The sequence below is a fragment of the Cucurbita pepo genome, chromosome 10 (assembly GCF_057944985.1).
Source record: "Cucurbita pepo subsp. pepo isolate OVF chromosome 10, ASM5794498v1, whole genome shotgun sequence".
Taxonomy (NCBI): Eukaryota; Viridiplantae; Streptophyta; class Magnoliopsida; order Cucurbitales; family Cucurbitaceae; genus Cucurbita; species Cucurbita pepo.
Window position 1 is genome coordinate 15072698 of NC_141807.1, and position 20480 is coordinate 15093177.

Sequence of the window (20480 nt, forward strand, 5' to 3'; positions counted from 1 at the left end):
TTCGACTTCCAAATTTTGACTATAAAAGAGGTCGAAAACCCCTTGGCAGATTACCTCTCAAGAGAGTTCTTACTCTCAAAGAAAAATTCTCCCCAACACCAATCTCCTTCTCCCAGTAATGACCGGAAAGAAAGTGATCGAAAATGGGAAGAAGCCCAATGCTTCTTCAAGCACACCTACTCCAATGACGTCTGACAGCTATGCAATGGATGCTGGTTTCACCTTGGTGACCAGGTCTAAAGCAAAGCTTTCTAAAAAACAAGCGGAGGTTATCACTCCGGCGAGACCTTCTGCCTCTTCAACACGGCCATCTGCCGTTACTCCATCGAGACCTACTGTCTCTTCCACTTCGAAGGGACCTTCTGTCCCCTCAACCTACTTGGATGCGGTTGTTCCCGTTCGATTTTCTCCAGTTCCTGAAATTAGGACCTATTTTCAAAAATCTGTGTCTATGGTAGAACCAGAATACGACGACCCGAAAATCGGCGAAGTCGTTAAAAAAGCCTATCCATCGGGATTCTTTTATATCCCAGAAGATCTTCATAATACGAGAAGGTTTTATGAATTTATTCTAGTCGACACAAAGTCCGTTGAAATTACTCATATTCCGAGTCGCGATGATCCTTCGAAAATCGCGTATTCAAAATTAAAATTTTTTAAAGTCATGAACCCGACGTATTGGAATCAAGATCCATACACGGAGAAGACTTTTTCAAAACCTTTTGTTCCTCATTCTTACTCATACAGAGACTATCAGATGACATGGTTCAATGTCATTTGGTATCAAAATTACGAGCACTCGTGGTTTATTCAATTCTGCCAGAATGCTCATAAAATTCATTACCCATTTTGGTTTATCAAATGGTGGAAAATCTTTGGATCAGCCAAAGATATATTTCCAGTCCCAATACATGAATCGTACCACTACTTCATTCAAAATATATTCAAAACCCCATTTCCATTAACCATGCGCTTTTGCGTATACTTTCAAATTCCTTAGATTTTAACTTGGAATTTTCAAATTAAAGAAACCGAAGACCAAATAAAACAAGTCTTCAAAACTATCAAAATCAAATGGTGGGATAAATATACTTATACCCACGCAGACATCAAAGCGGTAAAGGTCTGGCTATCTGAGAATGGCCACCTTCAGAATTTATCCAAGAAGAGGACCTCCGAATTCCTTAATTCAAAGTCGAAGCTACTCGCTGCATTAGCCCAGACAACTTCAGAAGCTGATTTTCAAAAGCTTCTTCAAGAGGTTGCATCAGTCGGTTCGACGTCTTCTCCTTCTATTGTAGAAGAAGATGAAGACACGATTTATGATCTAAATAATCCATTTTTGGATTCTCAACCACCTTTGTAAATATCATCATCAATGACTGAATAGTCGTTAAACTATTTGTAATAAAAATTAAAAAAAATTCGTTGGTGAAATATGTCAGGATGAAACATTTCTCTTCACATATCTCATCATGTTTGTTTGTCTTGAATCTTTTCCTTTATTATTTTCACTTTTCCCATTTGTATTATTATTTTCACCTTTATTTTCACTTTTCCCATCATCACATTATTGATGATTATGGATTTCCACATTCGTCAAATTATTGATGAGTATGGATTTTCACTTTCATCTCATTATTGATGAAGTGAAATAAATAACCTATAAATAACCTTCAAAATAATACAATTATTCAATCAATAAATGTATTAAATTATAAGGAAAAACAAATTTCTTTTTTAAAGGAAGAAATTTCATTCAAAAGAATAGATAATGTGGAGCTTCAATTACTCTATGTTAGCTACTATGTTTAGGATTTACTAATTGGACGAGTTCTTGGATTTAGGGGATTGTTTTATGTAATTTTCAACTACAACTTATGTTTTCAAATTTTTAGGTCATAATTTAGGTAGTGGTTGTATATTATGGATGAACACTAGAGTTTCTATCCCGTTCACCACAACTACTCTAGTTTTTGTTTGAAGGCTATAATTGTCATCTATGTTGTATGGCAATAAAATTTGTTTAGATGAAATTTTAGTTAAAGTTGCATATTCTACTTCTTGCTAGTAAAAAATTTGTTTCTTAGCATAATATGAATTTAGTTGCAGAGTTATTAGGAATAAGATGGAGAAAGAAATTTTCTTTAAAATAATAAACAGACCCAAGTTCATCTTTGTTGTTGTTGTGTAATTGTGATTTTACAAAAAGCTTAACTAATATGAAATATCAAGGTAAATCAAGAATATGTCCTAGACGTCATTCAAGATGACAATAAAATGGAGTTAAATTGAACGCAGTTTTAGTTTCATGTTTAGTAGGTTCAAGATGAAGCATAATTGTATTAATGATATTAAAGAGAAATTCGTGTTTTATTAGAAGAGACCAACTTCATTTAAGATACTAGGAGTTTAAACTACTTCCATTGTAATTTCAATCACTCCAGAATGATTACAAATTTAGGGTTGGTTAATTGGACATCAATTATCAACTTTAGGTTATAATTTAGGTAATAGTCAGTATAATGTTAATGAGCATTAGAGTTACAATTCTTCCATGGACCATATGTGTTATAGTTAAATGATTCTTCCATGGACCATATGTGTTATAGTTAAATGAATATATATATATTATGTATGTTGAGGTTTTGGTAAAGCACAAACTAGTAAGGAACACCATTGTCAACTCTAGAGCCACCCACAACTCATGATGGAGACCGATGCAAAATAGTTTAACATCCTTTGGCATCAAGATACAGGAAAGATGAACGCTGTCAACTTGGAAGCTTTACCTATCTTAAGAGTCACAATGAGATCTCTAATAAAGCTGGAGCCTTGGACTAGGCAAATTGTTTAGTGATAGTTGAAATGGATGACCTCAACATCGTGTCAGGAATGAACGTCCTGCTGAAACACAAAGTCATTTACATGCCCCTAGCAAAATGTCTAGTAGTAATGGAGTCTAACCCGATGATCATTCAGAAAAATATCTATCAACCAAGAGGATTGAAAATGATGTTGATACTACAGTTGAGAAAGAATCATAGCCATGATGAATCTACGCTTGCTACTACTGTTGTAATTGAAAAGGGGAGCTCGAGTGAGCCAACCTCAATAGAAACCTTGTTGCCACTACATGAACACCACGACGCAAAACAAGGTCAGATAATGGATTTATCCCCACCAGGAGAGACAAAAACAAGGTCAGATACTGAAGAAGGGAGACAGAGACAAACCACTGAAGCAACACATGTTCACACATAAATATCATCTAGACGGATGAAGAGAAGGGTCAGTCGGAAGCGTCAACCACATCAATTTCAAGAAAAACAAAGAGTTCATATAAGTTAAGTTTAGATAAACTTCGAGTTCAAAGCAATAAGAACCAAAAACTGGTGTGAAAATACTATGGACTAGTTTAAGTTATCCATAAGATTATGAAGACATCATATAGAATCCAATTGCTCTTATGGATACGGACTAACCTTGTTGTCCACGTTAGTAACTTGAAACGTTATTATTTGGACCAAGAAGACATCAAGCAGAAGCAGGTGGTATGATGTCATACAAATAAGAAAATGTTTCAAGCGAAGAAAGTAGGAAAGACACGAACAGAGAAGACATGAAGACTCAACAAACCGAGAAGTGATTTTCAACAGCACCTAGTAGGTTGGAAGAGACTCCTCATTATGAGATCAGCTGGAAGCGCATTGAGAGACCTAAAGTCAGCCTTATCCAATAAATTGTGTGGGGGCAGATGTCACAGTCATGATTGCCCAAGTCGTGTTGCTTGTGGTTGCATGTTGCATGTCTCAGCCATTCTTGTAAATGATTTGTTGTCCAAGGCGGTTATTTGGGCAATGTTATTGTTTACCGATCATTTGGAAGACACGCCTTGAGCAATCTTGACCGTCACAATTGGCTAAGACATTTGTTGTCCATATGTTATTGTTGTCCAAGAGACTCCTCATTATGAGGTCATGATTGGCTATGACATTTAAAGAAGTTTTACCTAGGGCAACTTCTATCACAATCCCCTTCTCGCTCTCTGAAACTTCTTTAAATGTTATTGTTCACTGGTTATTTGGGCGCATCTTTCTTAAAAGGATTGTGACGACAGATGACCTAGGTAAAACTTCTATTGGGAGATCAGTGCAATAGAGAATCTGTGTCTCTTTCCTGAAACCTTCAGCGGACAACATAACAAAGAGTTCCTAGAAAAAATATTATAGAACAATTTGTGTAATGCCTTTGAAGTTAGGCTCGAGGCTCTATCTTATCTCCCAAGAATATGGTTCATTCTCTATTCACATAGAAATTCTGCAATAGAAAGTTGTACCCTCATCTTCTTTTACAAAACTTTCTCAAGTCCTCATGGAATGATTTGAAAGTGGTACCTTCATCTTCTTTTATAAGACTACATCGGCCTTCATGGAATGATTATGCCATGTTGATTTTTAGAGAAGGGAGTAGGAGTAAGAGTAGATGACTGTTTATGGTCCAAGTCCCGAAAAGGTAAGTCTTTATGTCAAGAAATGAGAGGAATCCTCTTAGTTTCAAAAATTTGAAGAGAATCAGACATACACAAATTTCCTTTGTTTGTTTATTCTTGTTGTTTGCTCTCTTCAATTAAAATGTTATAAAGACACTTGTAAATTATAATTAAATATAGCTTCCTTTTTCTTTTTTTTTTTCTTTCCAAATATCCATTTGAATTACTTCTTGGTTCAAGGTTTAAAAAATCTATTTCAAATCTTATTATATTGCATGCTTCAATTTGATATAATTGTTGGGGGTATTTTGAGAATCAAACTCGAGACATCTTGCACCCGAAGCGAGAATCATACCACTAGACCAAATGCCTTGTAGTGGATCTATCATTTTTAGTTGTTGGTCCGTATTTTTTTATGCGCCTCAATATTTGAAATTTATCCACATGTTTTGGTTTCAATTCTAGAAATAGAAATTATATCCATAGAAATACATAATTTTACAATGCAAATAAGAAAAACTCGTGATCAAGTTTTAGATAAAAGTAGCAAACATGTTGATAGATATAAAAATAAATTCAAGTTCTTTCTCGGGCCTAATTATCAATTGGAAGATTTAGCTGATATTAACTGTGTAAATATTCACTTTTGAAGCTCCAAATGGTCCTTCCTCAATCTAATAAACTTGTAACACATGAAATAATAGTTGAACTGAGGCTATCCAATTTTGTAGATGAAGAATGAATGCTTGTTGAATCTTCTTGGCCTTGGATCGTGTAATAGGTCCAGTTGGAACATTTGGAACACCGTGATCCTTATCATCTTGCCCCTCTTCAAAAGGATTCATCCTTGAATCAGAAAATCATCACCTACATCAAAAGTACTCAAGTCAGCAACATTGAAAGTAGAATGTGCTGAAAATTCTCCTGGAAGATCATTTTATATGCATTGTTATTAATTCTTTCAAGGACTTGATAAGGGTCATCCCCTCTGGGATGTAACTTTGTCTTCCTTTGAGATGGGAAAAACTCCTTGCGAAAAAGTATCCAAACCCAGTTACCGGGTTGAAAAATGATTTCATTCCGTCCTTTGTTAATTCTTGAAGCAACATTGAAATTTTGTTTCTCAATTGTCTCCTTCCCCTCTTTATGCAATGTTTGGATCCCATTTGCCTTACTTGTGGCTGCTTTACTTACAAAAATATTCGAATCAATAGAAAGCAAATCAAGACGCGTATGTGGATTAAATCTGTAAGCAACTTCAAAAAGAGAACAATGAGTGGCAAACATTCGTCCTAAGACTTAATATTCTTACAAATAATAGCCTAAGCAATGCTCCTAATGTTCTCTTAACCACCTCAGTTTGCTCATTATTGTGAAGATGACATGTAGTTGAAAACAATAATTTGTTACCCAATTTATGATTTAATATTCTTATAAATAATAGCCCTAAGCAATGCTCCTAATATTTTATTAACCACCTCAGTTTGCTCATGAGTCTGAGGATGACATGCAGTTGAAAACAATAATTTGGTATCCAATTTATCCACCATACTTTCCAAGAGTGACTTAAAAATTTAACATCCCTATCATTTTTTTTGTGCAGCAAACATTGGTAACATTGACTACAAAACTTATAAACATCGTAATTCATGGCAAAGGTCATATGGATTGTGTTGAGCATTTTCTCCCATATCTTGGTTTCGCTAACTAAAGTTTTCCAATAACTCCCAAACTTCATTACCTTATATAACCCCTTGGGATAAGGATTCATATAACTTTTCATAAAATAAGATCTACTGATGAATTTCATAGCATTTGAAGGTCATCTAGGTCATGAACCGAAGGTAAATTACCTTAGGGGCATTATGGTCATTTTACACCATTTCTTGGTTTACCTACTTATCCTTATCCAATGACCACCAAATTTCATATCTAACCTCAATATACTATAATATTCTCAGTATTAAAATTTGATTGGCAGCGGAGCTCATATAGTGGGTTATTTTAACGTTACTTAAATCTCGAGCTATTTGACCGGTTCAGGGTCTTAACTCACGGTTCTTTGGGTTTTTCTTTCATATATCCTGAATTCATACTTGGTTTAGGGTTCATATAAAATCCAAGAGATTTCTACAAGTATTTCTTAACAGAACGTCCAAGGTGGCTACTTGCCTTGTCGTCGACGTTTGGGACGTCCATTCTTGAGCTTCCAGTATCTGAATTATTTCAAATTTCCTTCCACGTACTCCTTATTGTGTCTAGTATCTGAAATCATAAGATTTTCTATGAGAATCGGTCTGAAATGGGGTTAAAATTGAGAAAACCCGAGAAAAGGTCAAATTTTGAGTTGACTTGGACAGTTCAGTTGAAACTCGAAGATGCGCATTTTTCGCGTCGCCGCCATTTGAAACTCGGCATGTACAGCCATATTTACAGCGTTTCTCTCCTCGATTTCTTCGTGAAACTTAAAGATGGATGTTACAAGAAAGGGTTAGGAATTCTTAAAGATGGATGGATGTTAAAACAAAGGATTTCTTATTGGGTAGCCGATTCTAGGGGTTTCAAGGCTCTATTTCTTCATTGAACCCCTTCCATATCCTATCTTCACGCTAAAGGAATTGGTTTGGAGGAATGTCTTTGAGTGTAGGAACTTAATTTAAAAAAATCGTTCTCGGTATAAAACTCACTTGAAACGCCAGATTTTCGATCTCATGGGTAGCTTGTTCTATGATGTCTCAGTTCTCGATTCCTTCATCAAGTTTACTCGACTTCTTCCTTTGAAGCTAGAGGAATCCTTAATTTGAAGGAAAAGAGATCGTAGATAGAAATTTTGACTCTTATCCCCAATTTAATTTCGAAACCTATTTCCTTCAATTTGGCACGCTCTCGAGGTTATTTTTCTTCGTGGTCTTCTATGGAAGCATTCCTTGGAGGTGCAGAAACTGATTGGAATCATTCTTGCTCGATGAATCATCATGTATCCTCGGATTGGATTTTCAACTTTTTCTTGAAGTTCTTCAATGGCTGATTGAATTGGGGGAATGGTTTCTAAGCACTTTCAGCACTCTATTTCTTCATAGAACTTGTGGGTAATCTTGTTGAGAAACGGTAAGAATAAGTTCGAAGAGAAATGGTGGAGGATTTCTCAAGAATTTGGAAGAAATCTGAGAGTAGGAGACCCATAATCTAAACGCTTATTGTCTTCGATTGTGGGATCGACCTTTCTCGATTCTTATTCCGTATTGTTGCTTCTACTTCAGACTTTATAGGAGGAGCTTAAACCGACATTGAGAGTTCCAGATTCTTCGATATTTAGAAGTTTGAAGAGAAATGGAGGAGGATTGCTCTCGAATTTGGAAGAAATCTGAGAGTAAGAGACCCACAATCTAAACGCTTATTGCCTTCGATTGGGGATCGACTTTTCTCGATTTTTATTCCGTATTGTTGCTCCTACTTCAGACTTTATAGGAGGAGCTTAAAGTGACATTGAGAGCTCCAGAATCTTCGTTATTTAGAGATCCAACTTCTTGGATAATTTCTCAGAGATATCAACTCCGATCATATCCTTACAGACTTGGCTTTGAATACTAGTTGTTGGATGTGATGATCCGTCCGTGTTCGTTCTTCATCATATCAAATTTTGGAGGAGATCCGACAGTTGAAATTTGAGTTCGAAGGATTTTGCTCGGATGGTCACGGTAGATGCTCTAATTCTAATTAGAGTGGCATTTCTGTAATTATCCATTCATCTAGGGGTATTTTGGTAATTTGCCAATTTCTGAATATTTTATTATTATTTTTCTCCAAAAATCCATAATTTTTCTACAAATTGCTCATCACTTTTTGATAATTTTTTACAAATCTGGAAAGATTCTTGATAATTGATAAAATGACTTTTTTGCCCTTTTCATTTACTTTTTCCTTTCCAATCCTTTTCAAAAGGCCTTTTAACACCTTGAAATCACTTGTTAGGGTAGACGAGTGACTTGACTAAGTCCTTTGTTCTTGCTTAATCCTTTAATTTTTTTTCCTTTCTATCCTATGGGTCTTTCATGAGTGGCTTATTCTTATGGGAGCTAATTTCCTTCATTTTTGGGTGTTACATATACATACTAGTTACAAACAAAAAATAAGAAGCAGACTCAAAAGAAGAACAAAAAATACTAGATTAAAAATAGAGGTTAGTCCATGGCCCACACTCCAAAGTCCACTCTCATCCACGACCAACTCTTAGTTACTTGAAAAAGAAATTGATAAACATGGAGTGAGTAAAACTTAGTAAGTAGTCTACTAGTAGAAATTGATAAACATGGAGTGAGTAAAACTTAGTAAGTAGTCTACTAGTATGTTCTTAATCACGACCTTAAGCTAGGATATTACTTCTTGTTATGTTTTCAGGATCTTAGAACTTAGAGGTCATCGTGTCATGTATCATATACTGATCCTGGAAACCTTCCCCTAAAATAACCTTCAATTTTCTCCCCATGAACACATGAATGGTGTCGTCATAATCATGTAATCCTACTGGTAAATCATGGTGCAGGACATCTCGTTTAGCTGATGGGAAAGGTAGGCCTATCAAAATATCCAGCTCATGATACATATTGCATGACATCCTACCTAAAGAGGAATATGGGCCTTTGAGTACACATTGTAATGCAGATAATGGTTACTTATGGGTATGAATCCTACCAACTTATTTAACATGTTATTCACATAGTTTTAGGTACTTGGTACATGGATTATTGATGAACCTAGGTTTCTACATAATGTCATGGATTAGGCTTTAAGAGTTGAGGTTTTAGCTTAGGAAAACATTAGAGGGTAACCTAACGTGGACTAATTCGTGTGAAAATCTACTAGCACTTTCAGAACCTCTTTCATTCTTGATTTTTCTAAATCTTCTGCCAGAAAAGTCTTCTCCGATCAGAGCCTTCCTTTTTTAAACACCTTATAATTCTTATTCTATAAAAAATTTAATGATTCGGGATGTTTATAAAAATTAGAAAATGTACCATGTTCTCAATGTTTTTTCAATTTTACTTGTTCTTTGCTTCTAGATACAACCTAGTAGGGATTATACACCATCTCTTATTGAAGACCTTGAGTGTTGCAAATTCTACTCTCCTTTGAAAAATTTCGGTCATCGAAAGTGCTTATTCTAAAATAGGTCAGGGTACAAGGTTCTTATTTGCCTTCTGTTTCCCAAGTGGCTTCTTCTACTCTATGATTCTTCCATAGGACGTTAACAAGAGAGATTTCCTTATTTCTCAATCATTTCACTTTCTTGTCTATTATTTGAATCAGGTCTTCTTTATATGTTAGGTCATCTCTCAAGAAGAGAGTTTCATGAGCCAGTACGTGCGAACGATCTAGGGTATCTAATATCTCAAGGGGACGGATAAACCTAGGGCTTAGCTTCCCCTTTTTACCCTACCTGAGCACCCCTCTCATGGGGTGCTACCTTTAGGAATATATGATCCCCTACCTACAATTCCATGTCCTTGCGCCTTAGGTCTGCATAGCTTTTCTCTGGGCTTTGTGCGGTTTATATCCTAGCTTTAATCTTCTGGACTGCGGCGTTGGTAATTTGCACCAGCTCTGGCCTAATAGTTGTCGTTTGCCCCCCTTCTTCCCAAAAGATAGGGGATCGAAATCTTCGTCCATAGAGAACCTCGTATGTGGCCATTTGTATGGTGGCTTGGCAAATATTATTATAAGCGAATTTCATAAGGGGTAGGTACTTAACATGTCTTCCAATATTTGCTTGAGCATTTTTGTTTGACCATCTTTTTATGGGTGGAATATCGTACTATAACTGCGTACCCAATTCCTTTTGTTAAATTTTCCGGAAGGGAAATTTAAATATGGCATCTCGGTCTAATACTATTGCCTTTTGTTGAATTTTAAGAAGTGTACCCAATACCTTTACTGATGAATATTCATTTTTAATGTTAGCAAGAGTAGCTTAGTTGGGAGATTGTTAGACTGAAGATTTGAAGGTCACACGTGTTTTATCCACGTTCACGTTGTTAGGATCGATACCAGTTGTTAGGATCGCACAACAACGCACACGCTCGATCTAGATGAACACAAAGAGAAGGATAGAGAGAAGTTGCAAGGAGAACTCTGGCTAAAAGGATTTTTTATTGATGACTTCAGGCATGTACAACAAGAGAGTACAGAGAATAGAAAAGTACATTCTCAAAGCTATACCGGACCAGATATATATAGGGTATATTTTACTATATATAGCTTTACCAGATTTAGCCATCTACTATATATAGTTATTTACCATATATAGCTTTACCGGATTTAGCTTTACCATATATAGCTTTACTATATATAGCTTTACCAAATATAGCTTTACCGGATATAACCGTTGACCAAGCTATAAATAAGTATCAGGCTCCATAGCCTAACAATTCTCCCACTTGGAGACTGATCTAGTCAACCAAGAATTTCACTCTCAAACGACCATGAGCATCCACTGCACCATACCAATTGAGGTTTTGCACAATCTCAATATTCCAACATCAACACATTTTGTTAACATGTTTGCTGGATTCTTTGCACCCTCTATCTTCTCAAAACACATCACCATCTTCAACTAACCTCCGAGTGAAATGGTATCGCCTTCTGTGTTTTGAATGATAGACCGGGTTCCTCGCCAACAGCATGAGTCTCAGGAGTTTCTTGAGTATCTGCTACAACATCACTCTGTGAATCTTTGAGCAACTCAACCTCAACTCCCACTTGCTTCACCTCTGGTTTCTCAGCAAGAGTCCCAGGAGTTTCTTGAGTATCCGCTACAACATCACTCTGTGAATCTTTGAGCAACTCAACCTCAACTCCCACTTGCTTCACCTCTGGTTTCTCAGCAAGAGTCTTAGGAGTTTCTTGAGTATCCGCTACAACATCACTCTGTGAATCTTTGAGCAACTCAACCTCAACTCCCACTTGCTTCACCTCTAGTGTTTCAGCAAGAGTCTTCCGACCCATGCAACCTCCTCTGGAGTTTCAGCGACGCTTCCAGCCGACGCAACCTCCTCTGGAGGTTCAGCGACGCTTCCGGGCGACGCAACCCCCTCTGGAGCTTCAGCGACGCTTCCGGGCGACGCAACCCCCTCTGGAGCTTCAGCGACGCTTCCGGGCGACGCAACCCCCTCTGGAGCTTCAGCGACGCTTCCGGCCGACGCAACCCCCTCTGGAGCTTCAGCGACGCTTCCGGCAGACGCAACCCCCTCTGGGTTTCAGCGACGCATCCGGCCAATGCAACCTCCTCTGGAGTTTCAGCCAGCGACGCTGCCGGTCGACGCAACCCCCTCTGGAGCTTCAGCGACGCTTCCGGCAGCGCAACCCCCTCTGGAGCTTCAGCGACGCTTCCGGGCGACACAACCCCCTCTGGAGCTTCAGCGACGCTTCCGGCTGACGCAACCCCCTCTGGAGCTTCAGTGACGCTTCCGGACGACGCAACCCCCTCTGGAGCTTCTGGAGCTTCAGCGACGCTTCCGGCTGACGCAACCCCCTCTGGAGCTTCAGCGACGCTTCCGGACGACGCAACCCCCTCTGGTACTTTTCTTCAATTCTCTAACAGTCTTTGTGAAGCTAACACGTTTATGTTTGCTCATAACGAAGTTCTCACAAGGACTCATAATAATCTCCGCATCAAATACACCTTGTTCATAGCCGACGGTTTTTCGTACATATTCGACAGCGTCTTCAACAGACCTGACGTTGTCTTCTCCTTGATAATGTTGAACACCACGTTTCTGGATAGCATCAACTGGATCAGCCCCAAGGCTTATCGATCCTTGAGCTTCCACTGTTTCGTGGTCATGGTATCCGGCTTCACCCCCAACAGAAGTTCGTGAAGATCTTTCTGGTACAGATAATCTTCAATCTGCATCTTCCAGAAACCGAAATCGGATCCATCGAACTTCTCAGTTCCAATCTTTGAACTTTCCATCTTCACAGATCGTGGTGAATTTCGCCTGGCTCTGACTTCCGCCTGGCTCTGATACCAGTTGTTAGGATCGATACCAGTTGTTAGGATCGCACAACAACGCACACGCTCGATCTAGATGAACACAAAGAGAAGGATAGAGAGAAGTTGCAAGGAGAACTCTGGCTAAAAGGATTTTTTATTGATGACTTCAGGCATGTACAACAAGAGAGTACAGAGAATAGAAAAGTACATTCTCAAAGCTATACCGGACCAGATATATATAGGGTATATTTTACTATATATAGCTTTACCAGATTTAGCCATCTACTATATATAGTTATTTACCATATATAGCTTTACCGGATTTAGCTTTACCATATATAGCTTTACTATATATAGCTTTACCAAATATAGCTTTACCGGATATAACCGTTGACCAAGCTATAAATAAGTATCAGGCTCCATAGCCTAACACACGTTCACCGCACCTGTTTCAATTTGCATAACCTGACTATTCAATAAAAAATTAGTCATTATTTCTTTTTAAAATCTCAATGAATCATCGAAAATATCTTTACCGATAAATTTTCATTTCTAATGATTGTGGGGATAGCTCAGTTGGGAGAGCGTCAGACTGAAGATCTGAAGGTCATGTGTTCGATCCACATTCACTGCACTTGGTTCACGTTGCATAATTTGAATATTCTTTTCAAAATTAGTGATTATTTATGTTTAAACTATAATGAATTAGTGGAAATAGCTCTACTTATGGATTTTTATTTTTAACCTTAACAGGGATAGCTCAGTTGGGAGAGTGTCAAACTAAAGATTTGAAGGTGACGTGTTTGTTTAATCTCCACGTTCACCGCACCTGTTTCCATTTGCATAAGCTGACAGCTCAGTTGGGAGAGTGTCAAACTAAAGATTTGAAGGTGACGTGTTTGTTTAATCTCCACGTTCACCGCACCTGTTTCCATTTGCATAAGCTGACTATTCAATAAAAATTTAGTTATTATTTATTTTTAAAATTTCAATAAATAATGAATTAGCAGAAATACCTTTACTTATGATTGTTTCACCGCACCTAATTCACGTCACATAACTTGACTCCTAACTATTCAATCTAAAATTAGTGATTATTTCTTTTTAAAATATCAATGAATTAGCTAAATACCTTACTAATGAGTTTTCATTTTTAATGTTAGTGGGGATAGCTTAGTTGGGAGAGCGTCACTGTAGATATCAAGGTCACGTGTTCGAGTTGAAGGAAGTGTCATAAGGCTAACTTCTTTTCAATTTTATTTGATTTTATTTCAATTTTGTCAAACTCACTCAGGTACTCATCTCAATCATTTGAGCCTTGTTGGCCTTCAATAACAATCATTTCAGCCTTGTTGGCGTTCTTATGGAAATAACCTGTAACTATTCAACTGGATTATCATATTAACAATTTGAATCAAATAAAGTGACATTAACCATTTGAATCACCTCAACCCCACTTGTTGAACTTGGATTATCACATTAACAATTTGAATCAAATAAAGTGACATTAACCATTTGAATCACCTCAACCCCAGTTGTTGAACTTGACCAAATGTCTATAACATAACACTAACAAAGGTACAAAGTAACACAAACAAAGATACAAAGTAACAAAAACAAAGGTACAAAGTAACACTAACAAAGGTACAAAGTTCATAAAAGTCTTTTTAATCTAAAATACCATTGAACTTGACCATTATAGTGCCCCTCAAACGTAGGTAAAGTTTAAATTCGGGTCTCCTTTTCAAACTCACTCGGGTGCTCATCTCAACCATGATGGCTTTCAACAAGAGAGACCTCGAAAATAGCCGGATTATCGCATTAACCATTTGAATCACCTAAACCCCACTCATTGAAATTGAAACAAATATCTATAACATAACACTAACATAGGTACGATGTTCATAAAAGTCTTTTTAATCTAAGATACTATTGAACTTGACCATTAAAGTTCCCCTCAAAATGAGGTAAAGTTTAAATATAATTGGTGACAAAAGATGAAACTATAAAATAAAAAGAAATAAGAAAATAATATTCCATTTTAGAGAATCAAACCAGAATCTCCTAGGTGAAAGCCAAATATCCAAACTGTTGGACAACAATGAATTTTTGGTGTAGTTGTCCTAAAGTCTTTTGTCTAATCGCTGAAGAGTTTTATTATGATGTTTTAGGTAATGTCTAACTCTTCGACACGTCGTTTCATGTGTGTGATAGATTTCTCAGAGTTACCGCGACGTTTCGAGCTATTTGATCGTGTGGCTGTTTCTTCAAAAGGGTCAACATCAAACGTCAGGTCTTTGATTGGCAACCCATCCAGAGGAGCGTCGATTGCATCGATTCCATCAACAGTCTTCCCATGAGTTTATGGTGCATGACCCATTTTTTATACCATTCACCTTCGAGCGCCAACATAGTTTTGCATCGTCCATGAGATGCATTGCGACCAACGTAACTCTTAGGTCCTATGAGCAAGTTCCAGTAACCTTCAAGTATTGTTCTACGTCAAAAATAAAGCTTTTTAATTCCTTAGCATCCCGATTTCCATTTAAGGGGTTGTGTTCTTGGATTTTAAGTTTGTTAAGCCCACATGAACTTGGCTTGAGGTATGGTTCTCTACTGCCAAACTTGTCAAACTCACTCGGGTGCTCATCTCAACCATGATGTCGTTCAAACTTTGGTGATGACGTATCCTAGAAAAGCCAACTTCAAAAAAAATAGGTTCTCTCAATTACGTGTCTTATATCCTTCAAGATATCAGGCACATTTGCAAATTTCTTGATGAGTGTGTTCAAAATAATACAAAGTCTTGATTTGTAAGGGATATATCTACAACAAAAAAAAAAAAAAAAAATCAAATCATTAGTCAAATAAACTCTTTGCTTAAGTCTTATTTCAAATTTAGTTTTAGAAAAAAAAAAAGGAATAATCTTGTTTCAAACAAAAAAAATTTTTTGCTAGATAGAAGTAAATTTTGTTGTGGTTTGATTTTAAAATTCTACCTATAAAAGAAGTTGAAAACACCTTGGAGATTACCTATGGGAGAGTTTCTAACAAAGTCTCTCTTCTCTGTCTTCTCAAACTGATACTACCTATAAAAGAAGTTGAAAACACCTTGTGAAAGTCTCTAAGGATACTACGACCTCTAGCTTTGCAAAATCCAGTGTTGTTGGTGCTTATCAAAATCGCTGCCAGAATAAAGTTTAACAAGTGGTTCTATGGTGTAGTGGTTAGCACTTTCGACTTTGAATCTAACGACCTGTGTTTAATTCCCGATAGGCAATCCACAAATTTATACAAAATTGGTTCATAGCCGATTCGGTAGGGTCACTTTTGGACCGATAATCTGTAGAAGGGGTCACTAAGGTTGAGATCATACAAAATGGGTTCATAGCTCAATGTTAGAGCATTTGATTGCAGATCAAGAGGTCACCAATTCGAACATAGTTGGGCCCTTCTATCTTGGATAGAAATTTGTTACACTTTTTGGACCGACACTATGTCTAAGGGGTCACAAATGTTAAAATCCTACAAAATGGATCCATGGCTCAGTGGTAGAGAATTTGACCGATCACCCGTTTGAACTTGGTTGGGCCCTTTTATTTTGGACAGACACTTTTTACACTTTTGGACTGACACTCTATAGAAGGGGTCACTAACGTTGAAATCATATAAAATGGGCCCATAGCTTAGTGGTAGAGCATTTGACTGCAGATCAAGAGGTCATCAATTTGAATCTGGTTAGGCCCTTTTTATTTTGGACAGACACTTTGTTCGATTTACTCCCGACCATCGAGTGTCTAAAGGAAAAGAAATAAAATAATTACCGATTCCAAACCTTATTCCAAAGTCCTAGTGTGGTATCCAAGTACCCACTATGAACATGGTTAAAAACTTAGCACCACTATTCTCGGACAAGAACCAAGAAATCATTAAGAAAATAGTGTGGTCTTATCCAAGCACCCACTATGAACATGGTTAAAAACTTAGCACCACTATTCTCGGACAAGAACCAAGAAATCATTAAGAAAATCGTGTGGTCTTAGCGCCACTATATAATATGGTAGAGAAATAAAAAAATGTTACCCTCATTTGTGTGGTGCTGCCATAAGTGATCAATAGAAATATTTTAAGCACTTTTCTCTTGTACTCCTTATAATTTTACCTTTTAAGGTGGTAAATATTTGTGGGTTTTAAGCACTTTTCTCTTGTACTCCTTATAATTTTACCTTTTAAGGTTGTAAATATTTGTGCCCGGTGACTATTATGATTATCAGTCAACTGAGTAATAGAAATATTTTAAGCACTTTTCTCTTGTACTCCTTATAATTTTACCTTTTAAGGTTGTAAATATTTGTAGGTTTTAAGCACTTTTCTCTTGTACTCCTTATAATTGTACCTTTTAAGGTTGTAAATATTTGTGCACGGGTGACTATTATGATTATCAGTCAACTGAGTTAAATGGAAATAAATTTTGAAGATGAAATTAAAGTATTAATTCTGATGTCATCTTTACCTGAGTTTTGGGATTTTGTTATTAATGAGATTCAATCTAATGCCATTAGTAATTCACAATGATAATATTCAAAATACTTGACAAAAAAGAATGGTCAACATAAGATATTTGAAACAAATAAATATTTTGTCCTATATCAAATCACTCATTTGAAATTCCTTAATAATAACCCTTCTTACATCTTTTATAGAGAAAAGTTCCTTAAATAGAAGTCTTATTAGATACTTCTAAGCATTTAGAGATCAACTAGACACAAAGCTAAACATTCTAAAAAAAATTAGGGGTTAAACTTTTCGGTTAACGTAATTTAAGAAACTTATGATTTTTATATTCTCAAGAGTTTAATTGAGCTAGGTCGATTCAATCTAGTGGACCCAAGAATTGAACCGAACCAAACCAACTAGTTAGTAACATGATTTAGTGTAAGCATTTTGACGCAAAGTAGAAGCAATAATGGAGGGTTTGCAATAATATAGTTTTCACCCCTTGTTTCTCGAGTGAATATTGAAATAATATGGTTTTCCTGTTAAGTTTTGCACGGAAGAAAGAAAGACTGAGATGTAAAGTATTATTTCAATTTGTTTGTAATATACAACAATATATAAATTAATTATAAGAAATATATAAAATTACATGTTCTCCAAGGGCTTCAATCAACACTAGAGGGTTACTTTTGCAATCACTCTAAAGGTGCTCAAGATCACAACGTGTTAGATAAAATAGCTCTAGAACTTTGAATCCAATAACTTGAGTTTGACTCGTGATAGAATCTCTCTTCTTGTGGAATCTGCATAAAATAGGAAAACCTTTCCAAAATCAATTTTTACAACGGGTTCTATGGTGTAGTGGTTAGCACTTTGGACTTTGAATCCAACGACCTGGGTTCAACTCTCGGTAGGACCTTTTTAAGAAATGACCTTGATGCGAAAACACAGAATAAGGAACGACAACACAAGACATTTTAAAACAAAAGGGTGTTTCCTAGCATTCGATGCGAAAACACAAATTTTCTCGAGGCATAAGGTGTAACATTCTTGAGTTATTCCGAACTTGCTCCGCCATCATTTGAGCCCATAATAACTAGCATGAGTTTTCGGTTCCGAACTTGCTCCAAACAAGTTATTCCGAACTTGCTCCGCTCCGCTATCATTTGAATCCATAATAACTAGCATAAGTTTTCGCTTCCGAACTTGCTCCAAACAATATCATTTGAACCCATAATAACTAGCATGAGTTTTAGGTTCCGAACTTGCTCCAAACAACTTGAAATCTTGAATTTATTCTCATGTCATATAAAATAGACCCTTACAGAAAATAGTTGGTAATTTGGAGTATGTCTAAACCTTGAGCTAGGATATGACTTCTTGTTTTGTTTGGAGCATGTCTAAACCTTGAGCTAGGATATGACTTCTTGTTTCGTTTTCAGGAACTAAACCTTAGAGGTTGTCATGTCATGCATCGTATTTTAACCATGAAAACTCTTGCAAAGTAACTCTTAATTTTCTCCCCATGAGTGCATAGGTGACGTTGTCATAATCGTGGCATCCTGCTAGCAAATCGTGGTGCAGGGCATCTCATTTAGGTGAGGGAGATAATAAGTTCATCATGGAATCCTGCTCATGGTACATATACCAAAGCATCCCACCTAAAGAGAAATAGGGGCCTCGCGGCAGTGATGAGCATTTTCTCCCATATCTTGGTTTCGCTAACTAAAGTTTTCCAATAACTCCCAAACTTCATTACCTTATATAACCTCTCGGGATAAGGATTCATACAACATTTCATAAAATAAGATCTACTGAGAAAACTCGAGAAAAGGTCAAATTTTGAGTTGACTTGGACAGTTTAGTTGAACTGGACGTATCATCATTTTCTTCCTCTGAAAAGGAAGAAGATGCGCATTTTTCGCATCGCCACCATCTGAAACTCGGCCTGTATAGCCACATTTACAGCGTTTCTCTCCTCGATTTCTTCGTGAAACTTACAGATGGATGTTACAAGAAAGGGTTAGGGATTTATTTGATAACTTCTCGTGGATCGTAGCCTAAGATATTCGTTACCAAAGTTCATCCAAAATCTTATTTATCGCTGGAGATAAAACAAAGGATTTCTTATTGGGTAGCCGATTCTAGGGGTTTCAAGGCCCTATTTCTTCATTGAACCCCTTCCATGTCCTATCTTCAGGCTAAAGGAATTGGTTTGGAGGAACGTCTTTGAGTGTAGGACCTTAATTTCCAAAAATTGTTCTCGGTATGCAACTCACTCGAAACGCTAGATTTTCGATCTCATGGGTAGCTTGTTCTATGATGTCTCAACTCTCGATTCCTTCATCAAGTTTACTCAACATCTTCCTCTGAAGCTAGAGGAATCCTTAATTTGAAGGAAAAGAGATCGTAGATAGGAATTTTGACTCTTATCCCCAATTTAATTTCGAAACCTATTTTCTTCAATTTGGCACGCTCTCGAGGTTATTTTTCTTCGTGGTCTTCTATGGAAGCATTCCTTGGAGGTGCAGAAACTGATTGGAATCATTCTTGCTCGACGAGTCATCATGCATTCTCGAATTGGATTTCCAAGTTTTTCTTGAAGTTCTTCAATGGCGGATTGAATTGGGGGAATGGTTTCTGGGCACTTTCAGCACTCTATTCCTTCATAGAACTTGTGGGTAATCTTGTTGAGAAACTGTAGGAATAAGTTTGAAGAGAAATGGTGGAGGATTGCTCTCGAATTTGGAAGAAATCTGAGAGTAGGAGACCCATAATCTAAACGCTTATTGCCTTCGATTTGGGGATCGACCTTTCTCGATTCTTATTCCGTATTGTTGCTCCTACTTCAGACTTTATAGGAGGAGCTTAAACCGACATTGAGAGCTCTAGATTCTTCGTTATTTAAAAGTTTGAAGAGAAATGGTGGAGGATTGCTCTCGAATTTGGAAGAAATCTGAGAGTAGGAGATCCACCATCTAAATGCTTATTGCCTTCAATTGGGGGATTGAACTTTCTCGATTCTTATTCCGTATTGTTGCTCCTACTTCCGACCTTATAGGAGGAGCTTAAACTGACATTGAGAGCTCCAGAATCTTCGTTATTTAGAGTTCAAACTTTATGGATAATTTTTTGAAGATATCAACTCCGATCATAGCCTTACCGACCTTGGCTTTGAATACAAGTCGTTGGACGTGATGATCCGTGGGTGTTCGTTCTGGATCATATCAAATTTTGGACGAGATCTGACGGTTGAGATTTGAGTTCGAAATATTTTTCCCGGATGGTCATGGTAGATGCTCTGATTCGAATTAGAGTGGTATTTCTGTAATTATCCAGTCTTCCAGGGGTATTTTGGTAATTTGCCACTTTCTGAATATTTTATTATTATTTTTCTCGAAAAATCCATAATTTTCTACAAATTTCTCATCGCTCTTTTATCATTTTTCCCTTTTTCTCAATCTTGAGATTCCTTCTAGATAAGGAATTACAAATCGGGAA

General features: G+C 36.9%; 2 non-coding genes across 2 annotated transcripts; both read left to right on the plus strand.

Annotated features, from left to right (window-relative positions):
- Positions 1-13043: 13043 nt before the first annotated feature.
- Positions 13044-13116, plus strand: TRNAF-GAA (transfer RNA phenylalanine (anticodon GAA)). Its single transcript has one exon. It is a non-coding gene; the product is annotated as a tRNA-Phe (tRNA).
- Positions 13117-17826: 4710 nt separating this feature from the next.
- Positions 17827-17898, plus strand: TRNAQ-UUG (transfer RNA glutamine (anticodon UUG)). The gene has a single exon. It is a non-coding gene; the product is annotated as a tRNA-Gln (tRNA).
- Positions 17899-20480: the final 2582 nt, after the last annotated feature.